Consider the following 16381-nt stretch of genomic DNA (forward strand, 5'->3'; position numbering starts at 1 on the left):
GGGCCAATGGAAAGAACTACAAGATTGGTGATGGTCACTCAAATGGTCTGGGAGAGCAGGGAACATAGAGCCAAGAAGATTAACTGGATGTGAATTCACACTCGCATCCAACTTTCTTTCCCTGATGTTGTTTGCCTTAGCCAAACTATGTGGTGAACATGTTTAGAACAATCAAGTGTTGAACAAGTCGAGATCAATGAAACATGGGAGACCCTCATGGACCAATTCTTGTAATGTTCAGGATCAGTGTCTTATCCACAGACTCCACCAGGTTGGTTTTTACCCAATAAAGAACTAATAGAGGACAAATATTCATATCTAAGCATTTATCTTTTTGTTGACTTCATCCTATGTGTCACATCATAGGTGTTAAGATTAACCAGATTTTATATCAGACATTGTCTAACACATGGTAACAGCATATGTTTGCCTTTCCAAAGCCTATTATCTTAGATACAAAAATGACAACTCCCATTATCTACATGCTTTTATGATTGTTTTGATTGATATTTGAGAAAAATGATTGTGGATTTCGATTGAGTAATGAGTATCTCAGAGCAAAGGCAGCCATATTTTGAATTTTATTAAGTACCGGATGTAGCAAGTTGTTCGTTTTGTTGGGCATCTACCCATGTGTCAAAACAGCTGATGCAAATGCATAAAGATAATTATCATATTTACCAAGTTCTCTAATTCAATTACAACATTTTCTGTTAAACTGCAAATATCTTGTGTGAAGTAAAAATGTATCTCCATTCATTTGCTTTAATAATGAAATCTCCATTGCTGAACTACTTGACTTTTTGGTAGGAGATATCCATGGTCAGTATTATGATCTTCTTCGGCTTTTTGAATATGGTGGACTCCCACCTGTAGCAAATTATCTCTTCCTTGGGGATTATGTGGACCGTGGTAAGCAGAGCATAGAGACCATTTGCCTTCTCCTTGCATACAAAATTAAATACCCGGAGAACTTTTTCCTTCTTCGGGGCGACCATGAGTGTGCTTCCATCAACCGAATATATGGGTTTTATGACGAGTGCAAGAGAAGGTTTAATGTCCGCCTTTGGAAGACATTTATAGATTGCTTCAACTGCCTACCAGTGGCTGCTCTTATTGATGACAAGATCCTTTGCATGCATGGAGGATTGTCCCCTGACTTGAAGAACTTGGATCAGATACGGAATATTGCTCGCCCTGTTGATGTGCCCGATCAGGGACTTCTCTGTGATTTGCTATGGGCTGATCCTGATAAAGATATACAAGGATGGAGAGAAAATGACAGAGGTGTATCTTATACATTTGGAGCTGACAAGGTCACTCAATTCCTTCAAAAACATGATCTAGATCTCATTTGCCATGCTCATCAGGTAGATATGATGCCATAGCCTGGCTCTTTTGGCTTGCTTAATCAACTTTTGTTACTTCATTAACATATGCATCTATCGGCTTATGTCTAGGCCTATAAATTTCAGTTATGCATCTAACATCAAATCATGGTCTAGATTAGTGCATGTTTCATGAAATCATAGGGTCCCATCAGAATGGCATAATTCATAATCCTCACTAAAAGTTATGGCAGACAAGTAGGGGTGCTACAACTTCCATATCTAGTAGTGGACTTTCCAGTGTGACAGAAGGTAATAGTGACTAATGATGAAAAATAGATATGAATAAACAAAGATACAGCTTGCTGTCCACCAAAGTTTGAGTAGGAACTAAATTTCATCAAGGAAGCACTTATAGAAGTAAAGAAAAAGAACTGTTGCTCATAGTTTCCAAGGTGCCAATGCAAGGCTAGGTGACCATGGCGGGGCGCCCGGGCACCTAGGCACATAGCTCTCACCTAGGCGATGGAATTTAAAAATAATAAGTTGATGGATTTCTACCCATTCTGAACTAGTTTCTTTGGATTTATGTATTCTGCACTTTTGTGCTTGTATTTCTTGCAGTGTTGCTTCAATAGGCAAAACAATTTATTAGAGTTACAACTTATAACATAGGAGTTGGAACTTAAAAGAACTGAAGGGGGTGGAGCCCCCCTATTTGAGATCAACAAAACATAGGGAACAAATACTAAAATAAAAGAAAATGAATGTGAAAAGTAGGTGGCAGAGCCCTGTTCTAGACTCAGAAAAACTGGTGAAAAAATATTAAAATAATAGAAGAAATATGAAGAAGAAAAGAAGGGGTGAAACCCTGTTCTAGACCCAAAAAACTAGTGAAAAAAATACTAAAATAAAAGAAGAGTATGAAGAAAAGAAGGGGTGGAGTCAAGGAAGTTATTGTTCTGACTTTGAATCCACCAACATAGTATCCATATTCTCAATCAGTCGATTCCAATGAGTGAGAAAAGAGAGATGGAGAATAGGTTTGTAGAAGTTGCAAAATAGAGGAAAGAGATAAAGATTGAAGCAAAAATTTTCATTCTTGAAGAGGTAAGGATCAGAGGCCAGCAGAGCTTGAAGATTAGGGAGGCAGAGAGAACTACAATATTGCCGGAAGGTCTTAAAGTGATCAAATGGATGCAGAAGTTTGTTTAGAAGCAAGTTCTAAAGGTAAACAAATGAACTTTACGAAGTTCAACCTTGATGGAAGAAAGAGGTATGAGTTGGAATGCAAAAAGAATGCAAAAGGTTGTTACATAACTCTGCAGGAATTCTTAGGAGGAAGAAAGAAGCAGGTGGTCTGCTTCCTAGAAAGTAGAAGGGGTAATGGTTGGAAGGCAGTGACACAGGTACTGAGTGACTTTATTCAACAGCTGAAAACAAAACAAGTAGATGGTGATTACTCCTTATGCCTCTTGTAAAGCTTTGTTAGATCTGGGTGAAGATGAAGTAGAGATTTTAGCTTTAATTATTCACTCAGAGGCTGGTGCTGCCACAGTCTCGAAATGGTGTCCTCTCTCCAATACCAAAAGTTTTGTGTTTGAGGACAATGTAATAGTCAGATTGCTTGGGTTACTTTTCAACCTCTAGAAGGAGGAAGTATTACAATCAATAGTTGTAGTCTATGATGCAAGATTAGATGGTGTGTTTGATTGTGATCTCCATTCAATTGTAGTGATGTTAGGTGGTATTAAACCTAGTGATATTCCAAAGAAGATAGAGGTTGTTTCAGATGGTTTAGTTTACCCCGTTTGGCTTGCTACCTCCATTGAAGCCCAGCTATGGAAGGAGGGAAGAAGAGAGGAAGATGAAGAGACAAAACAGGCTTGGTTGTGTGGTTTGCAAGGCAGTGTAGTCTCTACAAGAGAAGTTAAGGCAATTGAGGTTCCCAAGAAAAAAAGAGAAAAAAGAGGATGATTTAAACACTTGGGGAAAATCTGCATGGCAAGGTGGGCTGAGGGATGGCAGGCCCTGTGTTCAGTCGAAGACAGGGGAATTAAATGGAGACGGGCTTGTTCCAGTTCAAATTTCAAAACAAAATGAACAAAGGTCGTCAAGGTTTCAGGGTTCAAGCCAGTCCTGTGAGCTAGTTCAGTCTGGTCTAATGAACCGAGGCTAGTCAACCAGTCACATGTTTTAAGTAAACACGTGACTGGCAAAGGGATAGAGGGTTGGGCCAAGGCCCATCAGGATCTAATGGGTCTAGGCAAGTGAATGGGCCAACTTTTTTAAATCGGATGGACCTAGACCTTAAAAAACCACTCGCCCTTTTAAGTAGGAACGTGACCAAAGGAGATGGGGAGATGATGGACCAAAATGATGGTCTATCATCGTCTCCCTCAAGCAATTCGCAACCAATGCCTGTAGGAAGTAGGGTTAGCCGTAGTGGTGCGGAAAATCTGAACTAGGCAATTTTCTTATCAAAACTGAGGAAGGGGTAATTTGGCAGCTAAGGAATGAATTCAGGCACTTCAAACAACTTTCTAGAGATATGCTCATCCAAATAAGATGGATCAGAAGATCTGCAAACAGCACGACAGATGGCCTAGCTAAACAAGGAATTCAGAGACAACCCATGTTTTGAGCTCATGTGAAAATTTGGGCTGGCTTTTTGGGTTTGCTGTTTTTTTTACAACCTCTAGTTGTATCTTTCTATTCTAAATTAATATTTCAATTTTTCTGTTGCTGATAAAAAAAAATGCTTATCATGTTACTTTGAACAGGGCCTTTTACCTCTTCTGACCTCACTATATAGCCCTCCCCCCTCCCCCATAACAGAAATATTTTCCTTTAATTCAGTCCTAGATCCAAAACATCCTAAAGACCATCACATTATATTACATTCTATCATTTATGGGCGATAATTGGTGACAGTTGCTGTATTACATACTAATACGATTATATGCCCATTACTTGCTCTGTCTCGGAATCAAAGCATCTACTGGCCAACATAAAATAGAGTTACACATAGTACACCTTTACACATATCATAGAAAGATCATTCGCTAGATCCTTCCACTAATGATCTCTTCGAGATTGTAAAAGATATGGTGATTTCCCTGTTAAGCCCTTTGCTTTAATTTGAATTTGGAGATGGTTTTCTTTCTTGGTTTTGGGGCTTTGTAATCTGAAAGCATATTCTTTGATGTAGTAAACTTATCAATGTGGCAGTCCCTGGCACATTGATGAATGAGCAATCAATACAAAGAGGGTGTTGAACCCTTGGGAAAGGAATGAAAATCTTACACTATGCCTCGATTCTGCTAAGGCTATTGGTTACAGTAGTTAATATTGGTACGCAGGACTTCATTGAAGGGTAAGAAGTATACATGCTATTTCAGTCGTTAGTTCTTTTCTATTTTCAAGAATATTTTGGTCCTGTCACTAGTTTTTTTATAGTTTTCTGAATATTCTATTCCATGCCAAAGTACAAAGAAGTAAAACTTATTTACCTAATATCTATTAGGTTCTCTTCATATGAACCCTGAAGAATATCTAAAAAGTGCATGATAGAAAGCCTGTAAACTTCAAACAAGATTGAAGTTTGCTATTTATGTTTATTTCATTATTCTGCCCTTGCTTGTACAATAGTCGAAACCATATGCTCGGTAAGTACAATGCTAAGTTACATGTTTTGTGTTGTTGCACTGCACATTCTTTTATCTTTATTTGGTCCTTCTGACGACTTTGGTTGGATTTTTATTATTTTCTTCCTCTATAATTATGTTGGCATATTGCAATCTATGAACAAATATGTATATTTTGAGATGGAATTTTGTTGCATCATGTTGATTTTGATTATATTTATTTTTCCCTCTACTAAGTTATGAAAGTTGGTAGGGTGCTCCTAAGTGCTAGCAGTTTCTGGTCAGTACGAATATTAATATTCTCTGTGTTTTTTATTTCCTTTGTCATCTAGTGCTTCGGTTGATATCTCAAATCATTAAGGTATGCTCTGGTTGTCATCTAAAAATCACTATTATATGAATGAAGTTTGAGTTTTCTTTAGACTTTAGAGTGTTTATTTGTGATTTTTTATGAAATGTTATTTGCTGCTTTTTAGTTCATATGTTGTATTTTGTTCATAAATCGTTAGGATGTGGAGGAGCTGATGAATCAACCACCTGAGAAGATCTTATTGTGATGGATGAACTTTCAACTGACTTTCTCAGCAGATGTGAAGGTAAGTTAAAATTGGGTTAATAGATTCCCCTTTTCTTTATTTCGTTTGTGTGTTCATAATCACTAAAACCTACCTTTGACTTTCTAAGCAGCTTGAAAACTTAATATGGTAGTGTACTATCTCAAAGTGGATATGAGATATTTGAAACAAGTGGTTGTTGATTCATCGAAACTTGAAATCCCATTTAGTTATATTTGGCAGTTAGAACTAAAAGATGCTTTATAACTCAATTTTATTTCATCCCACTTGGTGCTTGAATCCCAAAAACCAGAACCAGAAACCAGGCTGAATGTTCATTGAGTTAATTGAAATCACTTAGCAGTAAGCACTTTCCAGTTTCCACACTTTGAATGCTGGAACATGCCTCTTTTTCTGATCAGTAATTGGAAGGTCCTCTTCCTCCTCCTTGTACAAATATAACAAAAGCAAGTGTGCAATTAATGAGCATATGCAATTGCAACTTGTTTAAATCTCAACATTAGGACAAGCTCTTTGTAGTAACAGCATCAAATGCATCAAAGTTTAGTTTATGCTAATAAGTCATTTTCTCTAATTAACTTTAAAAAGTCTGAAATCATTGCTATCCAAAACTGGTCTTTGGAAGATTTAAATAGCTGGTAAATTCTTGGGATCTCCAAAAAAGGCAAAGTGATATATTGTGTTATATTTTTAATAACAAGAAGATGCAAAGGGATGAAGTACTTAGGAATATCCTCTAGTAAGGGATGATAGCACATGCAATCAAGGGATCAAATGTCTTGATATAGAGGGCAATGTTGTTCTTCAAAGGAACAACAATGTTTTCTAGTTGAGGAAGTGTTAACTGGAAGGATTGGTGCCAATTTGGGAACGGATCCAAGAGGATTAACTGATTAGATAAATCTTATTTGGTGCATGTTATTAAGGTTTTTTTGTGGTTAAAAGAGGGACTTGTTGAGACTGGACCCAACAATAAATATAAGAGTTTTTTTGAAGGAAGGTTGGTTCTAGAGCTATGAATCATAAGGTTCTTATTGATATCAACTCCAATGATCAAATTAACATTCATGACAATTCTGAAGTTGGGGAGTTGAAGAAGATTGGAGTCCTTGAGGTGAAAGGGAAGGGGGATGTGGGTAAAGCTTTGATAAGTAATGAAGTTTTGAACTTAGATAATGGGAAAATGAAGAGTCATGTGGACTTAAGGAAACTAGTGGAGAGGGATATTGAAATTGGTAAATTTGTAGGCCTATTCTTTTTGGATGGTGAGGCTTTTTTGCTAGAAGAGCTTTTGAAAGAGTTTGAGAACAAGAAAAGGCGAAGTGAAAGAGCAACACTCAAGAGGAAGGTGGAGAGACATGGGACGAGGGAGACGGTCAGGATTTCAGACGTGGAGGAGTAAGTGCTGGTTTTTACAGGAGGCGGATGCTGTTGTTTGAAGTGTTCAAGAGGGTTGGTTGGAGATTTTCTCATCTTGATCAGGGCTAGTGTTGCTTTGTTTAGTTCTTGGAATATGGTTTTAGTTTGGTTTTGTGTGTTGACCCTTGATTTGTGTTGTATTTTTTTTTTTTTATCTTTTGTTGTTTGCTGTTGTGGGAGTATTGTTTTTGCTTTCGGATGATGTTTTATCACCTTTTAATTGTAATCCCTTGTTTTCTTTTTTAATGAAATTTACTCTTGAAAAAAAAATCCTTTGTTCTCTAAGCTCCTCATATGGTGTTAAATGAGTTCAAAGACTACTGCTTCAAAGTGTTCTTTCTGCATATAATATGTGGGGGTAGTTTTGTAGTGCCTTTGTCCACCTTACTTGTGTTTCTTCCATTTTTTGAAATACTCTCTCTCTCTTTTTTTTTTTTTTACAATTAATGTATAGGAGTTCCTGGTATTTGGAGTTTTTAATAGCTATTGCCCATGTTATCCCATTCTTCTATTTCTTCTCCTCCTATTCGTGTTTGCTCTTTCGACCCAAGTCCACACTCAACCTCCACCTCTACTTCCTCAAAATGCAAACCATCTTCAAAACAACCTTTATCCTGACACATACATACATGCATTGATAGGCTGAATAAACTGAAAATCCCCTCCAATTTATTGATTTTTATTAGGTGAATTCCAAGAGGGAATACAATGACTGTGGAAAATCTTTGTAAGTGTGAGACTTTATTCTTGTGAATGATCCAAACTTATCACAATTCATGAGGTTAAGGAAGTTGAATATGACTTTCACCATGACCAGCCCTAACTACCTTCATGTGTACATTGCACTTGATTGAATAATTGATAATCATTCGAGCTAGTTCACATCTGAACTGCTAATGCATGAGATTCAACAATTGAAAAAGAGAAAAAGAAAGGGACAAAGTCCAAATGACTCCGCTGGCATGAACTGAATAGTAAAACTAGCGGTTTATGACATGAGTCAGTCCCAACTCCACTATTCTGAGCTGAATAGTAAAACTAGCAACTTGGAATATGAGTATTGTTATCTGCCTCAAGCATGTGACCAGTGTGAGATGGAGCATAAAATGCACTCACACAAAAAAAAAACAAAAAAAAAAAGAAAAAGAAGAAAGAAGCAAATACTCCATGTGAGATGGAGCATAAAATGCACTCACACCAAAAAAAAAAAAAAGAAAAGAAAAAGAAGAAAGAAGCAAATACCCCGTGTGAGATGGAGCATAAAATGCACTCACACAAAAAAAAAAGGGGAAAGAAAAAAAAATTTGGTGACGGCTGAGGTTCAAAGGGACAAAATGTGGTTGAACACAGTGCAGTGACAGATTTGAGACTAAGCTCAAAGTAAGGGTTAAATTTGGCGGTCAAGGAGCTGATTTACATATTGAATGGAAGTGAATATTGGGGCATGAAGAATTTCATATTCTCCCTTTCCTTGACTCTTATGTATGTGATAAGAATGACAATTCAGAGGAATGAATCAGAATACCTACACAGGTTTCCCAACCACTCAATGTATTCTCATCCTAGAATTCATCCGGTAAATGGTAATAATAAGGGGGGATGATCAGTTTATGGCTGAGGTCTTTGCTTGAGGACAAGCAAAAGCTTAACCCACTTGTGAAGGGGTACCTTTCCCCTATGCCCAGTCCTTGCCAATGTTTCCATGAAGGGTGCAATGCCTACCTTCATCTCATCATACAAAGGCACCATTGCTCTATGGAAACTCTACATTGGCTAACTATTCTTGGGTGATGGTGCCCCTCATGTGCATTGAAAACAGAGAGGACATATCCTCTACTGATATCCAAAACTCCCCAAAAGGCCCAAAAAATGTGTGTATAACAACAATGACCCAGTAATCCATACCTTTTTTATGATTATGTGCACCTTTAATCTTATAATGCTGGGCTTTCTGCCAGAATGGCAACCTATATTGTTGGTGATGATGGAATCAGGTAACCAATTAATGATTTTGGTTTCAATTTTATTTTGATAGGCAAATACTCTCTTTCTTTGTTTTTCAGTTGTTCTAGAGATTAATGATTTTAGTCTGAATTGGTTCAGAATGATGTGCTTTGCCTAAGTTTTCTAACTCAATTATTATACATTTTTTAGTCTTTTTTCCTAGTTACAATAAGAACAATTGTTTGTGGTAGTTTGCAATAAATTATAGAGGTTTAAGATGGTTTTAGGGACTTGTTAAATGCTTGGATTTTGTGGTTTTTATTCTATTTTTCTTTAGAGTTGTGGTTCAATCGTGCAATCTCTCTCCTCTCTCTCTCCCCGGGTGAAGTGCTTGTTATTTTTGCTTTTTGAGTACCAGAACTTAATCCACTTGTGAAGGGGGTACCTTTCCCCTATGCCCAGTCCCTGCCAATGTTTCACTGAAGGTTGCAATGCCTACCTTCATCTCATCATACAAGGGCACCATCGCTTTATGGAAGACGCTCTGCATTGGCTAACTATGCTTGGCTGATGGTGCCCCACATCCTCTGTTGACATCCCAAACTCCCCAAAATACCCAAAATGTGTATATAACAGCAGTGAGCCAGTATTGGGTCCATATCTTTTTGATGATTATTTACAGGTTTAATCTTGCAATGCTGGGCTTTTTGCGGGAATGGCAACCTATATTGTTGGTGATGATGGAATCAGGTAACCAGGTAATGCTTCAATTGTTTTAGAGATTAGTGATTTTAGTCTGTGCTGGTTTACATTGATGTGCTTTTTCAAGTCTTTTTTTGTCCTAGTTAGACAAAGAACAGTTGTTGCTTGTATTTTGCAATAATTAATAGAGGTTTGAGATAGTTTAAGGACTTGTTAGATGCTTGGATTTTTTTCTCATCGGTTCTTCTTATTTTAATTGGCCATTTAAATGTTTAGAAGGAAAATGTTTGCCAATAGTCGTGAATTTTTAGCTATAAAGACCCTATTCAAAACTTTAATCACATCTCTCTAACAAATCAATTTTGGACACATTACTCTTAACTCCTCAAAAAATTACCAATTGATTTTCTATTGAATTTTTGGATGAGGTTGAATGCAATTACTTATTAATTGGAGATATGCTCAGCTTGGTTGTTAGCTTGTAAAGACCAAGAAAATGCAATCCATCATGAATTTGTGCCCACATGCTGGTGTTGTCGAAGTACTAGAATTTTAATCCATACTTACACTGGCAAAGAGTTATTTAAAATTTGAAAGTAAACCAAATGCTTTTACTTATTTGCATCTTAAGAAATTTATTTTACTAAATTAAATGATTCATTTATTTATTTTAATAAGTTAAATAGGACAAGTAGGTCTTGTGTTGTGTGATAGCTTGCCACATAATTAATAGAGGTTTGAGATTTGTTAGATGCTTGGATTTAATCTTGGATCTGGCTCCCTTTTGAGTTCAACTCAGTATGTTGAATTTTCTCACCGGTGCTTGTTGATGTTGATTGGTGGTAAATTTAATTGTTTAGAAGGAAAAGGTTTGTGGTGACTTGGTCGAATTGGGGGAAGCTGTAGGTATTATTGCAGGTCAATCTATTGGATAACCAAGGACTCAACTAACATTAAGAACTTTTCATACCGGCGGAGTATTCATAGGAGGTACTGCAGAACAGGTATGAGCCCCTTCTAATGGAAAAATAAAATTCAATGATGATTTGGTTCATCCCACACGTACCCGTCATGGTCATCCTGCTTCTCTATGTTATATAGACCTGTATGTATTTATCTTACCAAAAGTTAGTATATTATTATCCATAGATTTTATTTTTTTACTTAACTAAATTATTCAATTAATTAATGATTTAATTTATGAACAAAGTATTTCTCTTTCTTTCTCCCTTTTTAAGTCTATCAATGGATTAGTTATGTTGTCGGATATGATATACATGTCTTGTCCCAATAATAACTGAAATTTTATTTAGTTTTAATAGATGAAATAAATTATTCTCCATAAATTTTTATTTATTTAATTCAACCCATGACCAATATTTAACTAATAAGTTATTTCTCTCTCTCTCTCTCTCTCTCTCTCTCCGAGCCTAATGTTTAGGGCTGTCAATAGGTTAGGTCTCAGTTGGGATTAAACCGGTTCATGGTCCATGCCAGGTTCAAGTCGGGTCTTTGCCTTCATATCAGCAAAACATATTCAAGCCCAAGTCTGAGCCTGGGCTGGCCATCAAGCCTAGACCTTTAAGCTTGAGGTCGATCCTCATATAAAGCCCAAAGCATGACTAAGAAATTTTAATTCTTTAACCAGGCAATGCTTTTGATTCTCAATTTTATTGTACTCTCTTTCTTTGTAATATGAGTTGGTTCAGATTGATGTGCTTTGCCTAAATTTAATAAATCTATTATAATACCTTTTTTTCCTAATTAGACAAAGAATTGTTGTTGGTTGTATTTTGCAACAATTAATAGATGTTTGAGATAGTTTTAGGGACTTGTTAGATGATTGAATATCGTGTTTTTTTTTTTCCTTTTGAATTTTGGTTCATTTGTGCAATCTCTCTCTCTTCCTCTCCTTGGGCAGATCTTTAACTTTCTAGCTCCCTTTTGAGTACAAATCGGTATGTCCAATTTTCTCACTGGTGCTTCTTAATTTTCATTGGTCATTTAATTGTTCAGAAGGAAAAGGTTTGCAGTTTGCCAACAGTCATGAATTTTTAGCAATAATGACCCTTTGCCAACAGTCATGAATTTTTAGCAATAATGACCCTGTCCAAAACTTTATTCACATCTTTCTGACAAATCAATGCTGGACACATTACTCTAACTCCTCAAAAAATTACCAATTGAAACAGAAATCTTTTCTATTGGGTTTTTGGATGAGATTGAATGCAATTATTTATTAATTGGAGATATGCTCAACTTGGTTGTTAGCCTATAAAAGACCAAGAAAATGCAATCTGTCATGAATTTGTGCCCACATGCTGGTGTTGACGAAGTACTAGAATTTTAATCCATACCAACACCAGCAAAGAAACATTTGAAAGTTAACCAAATGCTTTGAAATGGATTTATTCTTGTTTAGTGTTGTGTGAATATTTTCTTGTCAATATGGGTTGCTTTTCTTGTCAATATGGGCACTCAATCTGTTGTTGCAAGTGTACATCTGTTGCAAGTGTGAATTTTGATAGCAGTTCATATACTTTACCCATATGACATGCAAGCATATTTCCAGATTGCAAGAATGTGGTGTACCAATTACATGGACATCATAGATACCATGGATTTCTATTTTTTTGGCTATCAACAAGTTAGGTCTAGAGTGGGATGGCATGTACCTGTCCCGTCCCAATAATAAATGAAAACTTATTTATTTATTTATTTTACTAAACTAAATTATTCATTTATATATTTAAATACATTAGATAAACTATTTATTTATTTGATTCAACCCGACACACAATAATAAATGAGTATTTAGTTATTTTATTAAATTAAATTGTTGATTTGTTTATTTTATAAAATTAAGTAAAATATTATCCATAAATTTCTATTTTATAATTTACTAAATTATTCAAGTAATTAATAATTTATTGAACTATTTAGTTATTTCAATCTCTCTCCCTAAGCCTAATATTTAGGGCTATTAGTAGGTTAGATCTCAGTTTGGATTAAAATTATTAACGGGATCAATAGAACATATTTATGCGCAAGTCTGAGTCCAGATTGAACTACGAGCCTACATCTTGAGCATGAACCTGAAGTTCATATAGAGCCCGAATCATAGTGAGGAAATTCATTGTTCCTCTCATTTTCTCACCTAATTACTTATATAGTTATGCTATTAATATTTACTGAACTTACTAAATTATTTTATTTTATAAACAAATCATTTCTCTCTCTCTCTCTCCTTCCTGAGTTACATATTTAGGGTTGTCAATGGATTGGGTTTAGATCTAAATAGTTTGGATATTTATTTATTTTTCCAAAAGTTAGTAAATTATTATCCATAGATTTTATTTATTTACGTAACTAAATTATTCATCTAATTAATGATTTAATTTATGAACAACAGATTAGTTCTGTTGTCGAATAGGTTGTCTTTGTCTTGTCCTAAGAATAACTCTCCCTCTCGAGTTACATATTTAAGGTTGTCAATGGATTGGGTTTAGATCTAGATAGTTTGGATATTTATTTATTTTTTCAAAAGTTAGTAAATTATTCTGCATAGGTTTTATTTATTTACGTAACTAAATTTTTCATCTAATTAATGATTTAATTTATGAACAACGAATTAGTTCTGGTGTCAAATAGCCTGTACATAACTGAAAATTTATTTAATTATTTTACTAAATTAAATTATTCATTTATTCATTTTAATATATTAAAGAAATTTATTGTTGTCAATGATGCAAGGTTGTTTGATGATAGCTTGGACTAATCTTGCACCAATCACAGGTGAATATTTATTTATATTTTTTTGTTAAAGTTAATTATTGATTTATCTATTTTATAAAATTAAGTAAATTATTATTACCCATAGATTTCTATTTACTTAATTTATTAAATTATTTAATTAATTAATTGATTAATTATTTTCTCAACAAATTATTTCTCTCTCCCTCCCGGAAATTATTTTTAGGGTAATTAATATGTTTAGTGAGGTGTGGGATAGGATGTACCTGTCTCGTCCCAATAATAAATGTAATTTCATTTATTTATTTTGCTAAACCAAATTAATCATTAATTATTTTACAAAATTAACTAAATTGGTATCCATAGGTTCCTATTTATTTAATTTATTAAATTATTCAAGTAGTTTATAATACATAGATTCCAACCCAACCCGAGCAAAATTTTTAGGTTTATAAATTGGATAGGTATCGGTTGGGGTTAAACCTTTTCATTGGTTGGGCCACGTCTGGTTTGGCTGTTGCCTTTATATCAACAGAACTTATTAAGGCCCAAGTCTAAGCCTCGGCCAACCATCAATCCTAGATTTTGAGCATGTGCCCGACCATCATATAAAGCTCGGATTGGGATAAGGAAAGTTTTCTTTTTTATCTCTTTCTCATTTTCCAGAAATCTCTCTTCCATATTTGTTGCTAACATGTAACTATTTAAACTGATGCCATTAATAAAGAGCTAACTACTCTCTCTTTTTCTTGCCTAATTATTTATATACTTATTTTAAAAAGTTAAAAGATTTAATTGATTTAATTTAGTAGATTATACAATTATATACCTCTCTATCTTACTCCTCGGTGTCCAATATTTAAGGGCTGTCAACAGGTGGGGATTGGTCTAGGTAGCTTGTATATTTATTTTTTTATTAAATTAAATTATTCAATTATATATTTTCCAAAATTAAGAAAGTTATTATCCATAGATTTCTATTTATTTAATTAACTAATTGACTTCATTAATTAATAATTTTTTAACTAGTTAAGGAGGTTGGGATTAAACTTGTTCACAAGCAGTGTGAAGTTTGGTTGGACTTTGTCTTTATTCAATAGAATATATTAAAGCCCAACTTTAAGCTCGACTCCACCATTAGACCTATCTCTTGAGTCGAACTAGCAAGGAAAGTGTTATTGTTTTTTACTCTCTTATTTCCTCACCAATTTATTTATATATTTAATTTAGTAAGTTAAAATTTTTTATTTATTTAATTTGCTAGATGATTTATTTTTATCCAAAATTTTTTTCAATATATCTCTCCCTCCCCGAGTCTAATATTTTGGGTTATCAATGGGCCGGGCTTTGTTTTAGATAGATTGGATATTAATTAATTATTTTACTAAATGAATTGAGTCATTATATATAGATTTTACTATTTACTTTAATAAATTAGTTAATAATTTATTTTTCTCTTTCTCTGGATCCTTATTTTTTGGGTTATCAACGAGTTAGGTCTAGTGTGGTATAGCATGTACTTGTCCCATCCGAATAATTAGTGATTTTTTTTTATTCTTTTGTTTTACTAAACTAAATTATTCATTTATATATTTAAATACATTAGATAAACTATTATGTAAAAATTTTTATTTATTTGATACAACCCGACATCCAATAATAAATGAGTATTTAGTTATTTTATTAAATTAAATTGTTGATTTGTTTATTTTACAAAATTAAGTAAAATATTATCCATAAATTTCTATTTTTTAATTTACTAAAATATTTAAGAATTTATTTAACTATTTAGTTATTTCAATCTCTCCCTAAGCCTAATATTTAGGACTATTAGTAGGTTAGGTCTCAACTTGGATTAAAATTATTAACGGGATCAATAGAACATATTTATGCGCAAATCTGAGTCCAGGTTGAACTTCGGGCCTACATCTTGAGCATGAGCTTGATATTCATATAGAGCCCGAATCATGGTCAAGAAATTTTTGTGTTTCTCATTTTCTCACCTAATTATTTACATAGTTATGCTTTTAAGTTAAAAAATATTTACTGAACTTACTAAATTATTTTAGTTTATAAACAAATTATTTCTCTCTCTCTCTCTCTCTCTCTCTCTCTCTCTCTCTCTCCCTCCCCCTCCTGAGTTACATATTTAGTGTTGTCAATGGATTGGGTTTAGATCTAGATAGTTTGGATATTTATTTATTTTTCCAAAAGTTAGTATATTATTTATTTACGTAACTAAATTATTTATCTAATTAATGATTTAATTTATGAACAACGGATTAGTTCTGGTGTCGAATAGGTTGTACAAGTCTTGTCCCAATAATAACTGAAAATTTATTTATTTATTTTACTAAATTAAATTATTCATTTATTTGTTTTAATATATTAAATAAATTATTTTCCATAAAGTTTTATTTATTTAATTCATCATGTGACCAATATTTACTATTGTCAATGATGCAAGTTTGTTTGGGGATAGCTTGGACTAGTCTTGCACCAATCACAAGTGAATATTTATTTATATTTTTTTGTTAAATTTAATTATTGATTTATCTATTTTATAAAATTAAGTAAATTATTATCCATATATTTCTATTTACTTAATTTATCGAATTCTTTAATTAACTAAATAATTAATTATTTTCCTAACAAATTATTTTTGTCTCTTTCTCTCCCGGAGACTATTTTTAGGGTAATTAATATGTTTAGTGAGGTGTGGGATAGGATGTATCAGTCCCATCCCAATAATAAATGTAATTTTATTTATTTATTTTGCTAAACTATATTAATCATTAATTATTTTACAAAATTAACTAAATCGGTATCCATAGGTTCCTATTTATTTAATTTATTAAACTATTCAAGTAGTTAATAATCCATAGATTCAACCCAAACTCGAGCAGAATTTTTAGGTTTATAAATTGGATAGGTATCGGTTGGGGTTAAACCTTTTGCATTGGTTGGGCCACGTCTGGTTTGGGCTTTGCCTTTATATCAGCAGAACTTATTA

General features: G+C 33.8%; 1 long non-coding RNA gene and 1 pseudogene across 1 annotated transcript; both read left to right on the forward strand.

Moving 5' to 3' along the window:
• The first annotated feature begins 203 nt into the window (after window positions 1-203).
• On the forward strand, window positions 204-1825 carry LOC148871585 (serine/threonine-protein phosphatase PP1 pseudogene; annotated as a pseudogene).
• A 2882-nt stretch (window positions 1826-4707) lies between these two features.
• Window positions 4708-11437, forward strand: LOC148871586 (uncharacterized). Its single transcript, XR_016107554.1, has 3 exons — window positions 4708-5336; window positions 5485-5571; window positions 9596-11437. It is a non-coding gene; the product is annotated as an uncharacterized LOC148871586 (long non-coding RNA).
• Window positions 11438-16381: the final 4944 nt, after the last annotated feature.

This window comes from Nelumbo lutea, chromosome 2 (genome assembly GCF_056320005.1).
Source record: "Nelumbo lutea isolate HS-2025 chromosome 2, American lotus-T2T, whole genome shotgun sequence".
Lineage (NCBI taxonomy): Eukaryota > Viridiplantae > Streptophyta > Magnoliopsida > Proteales > Nelumbonaceae > Nelumbo > Nelumbo lutea.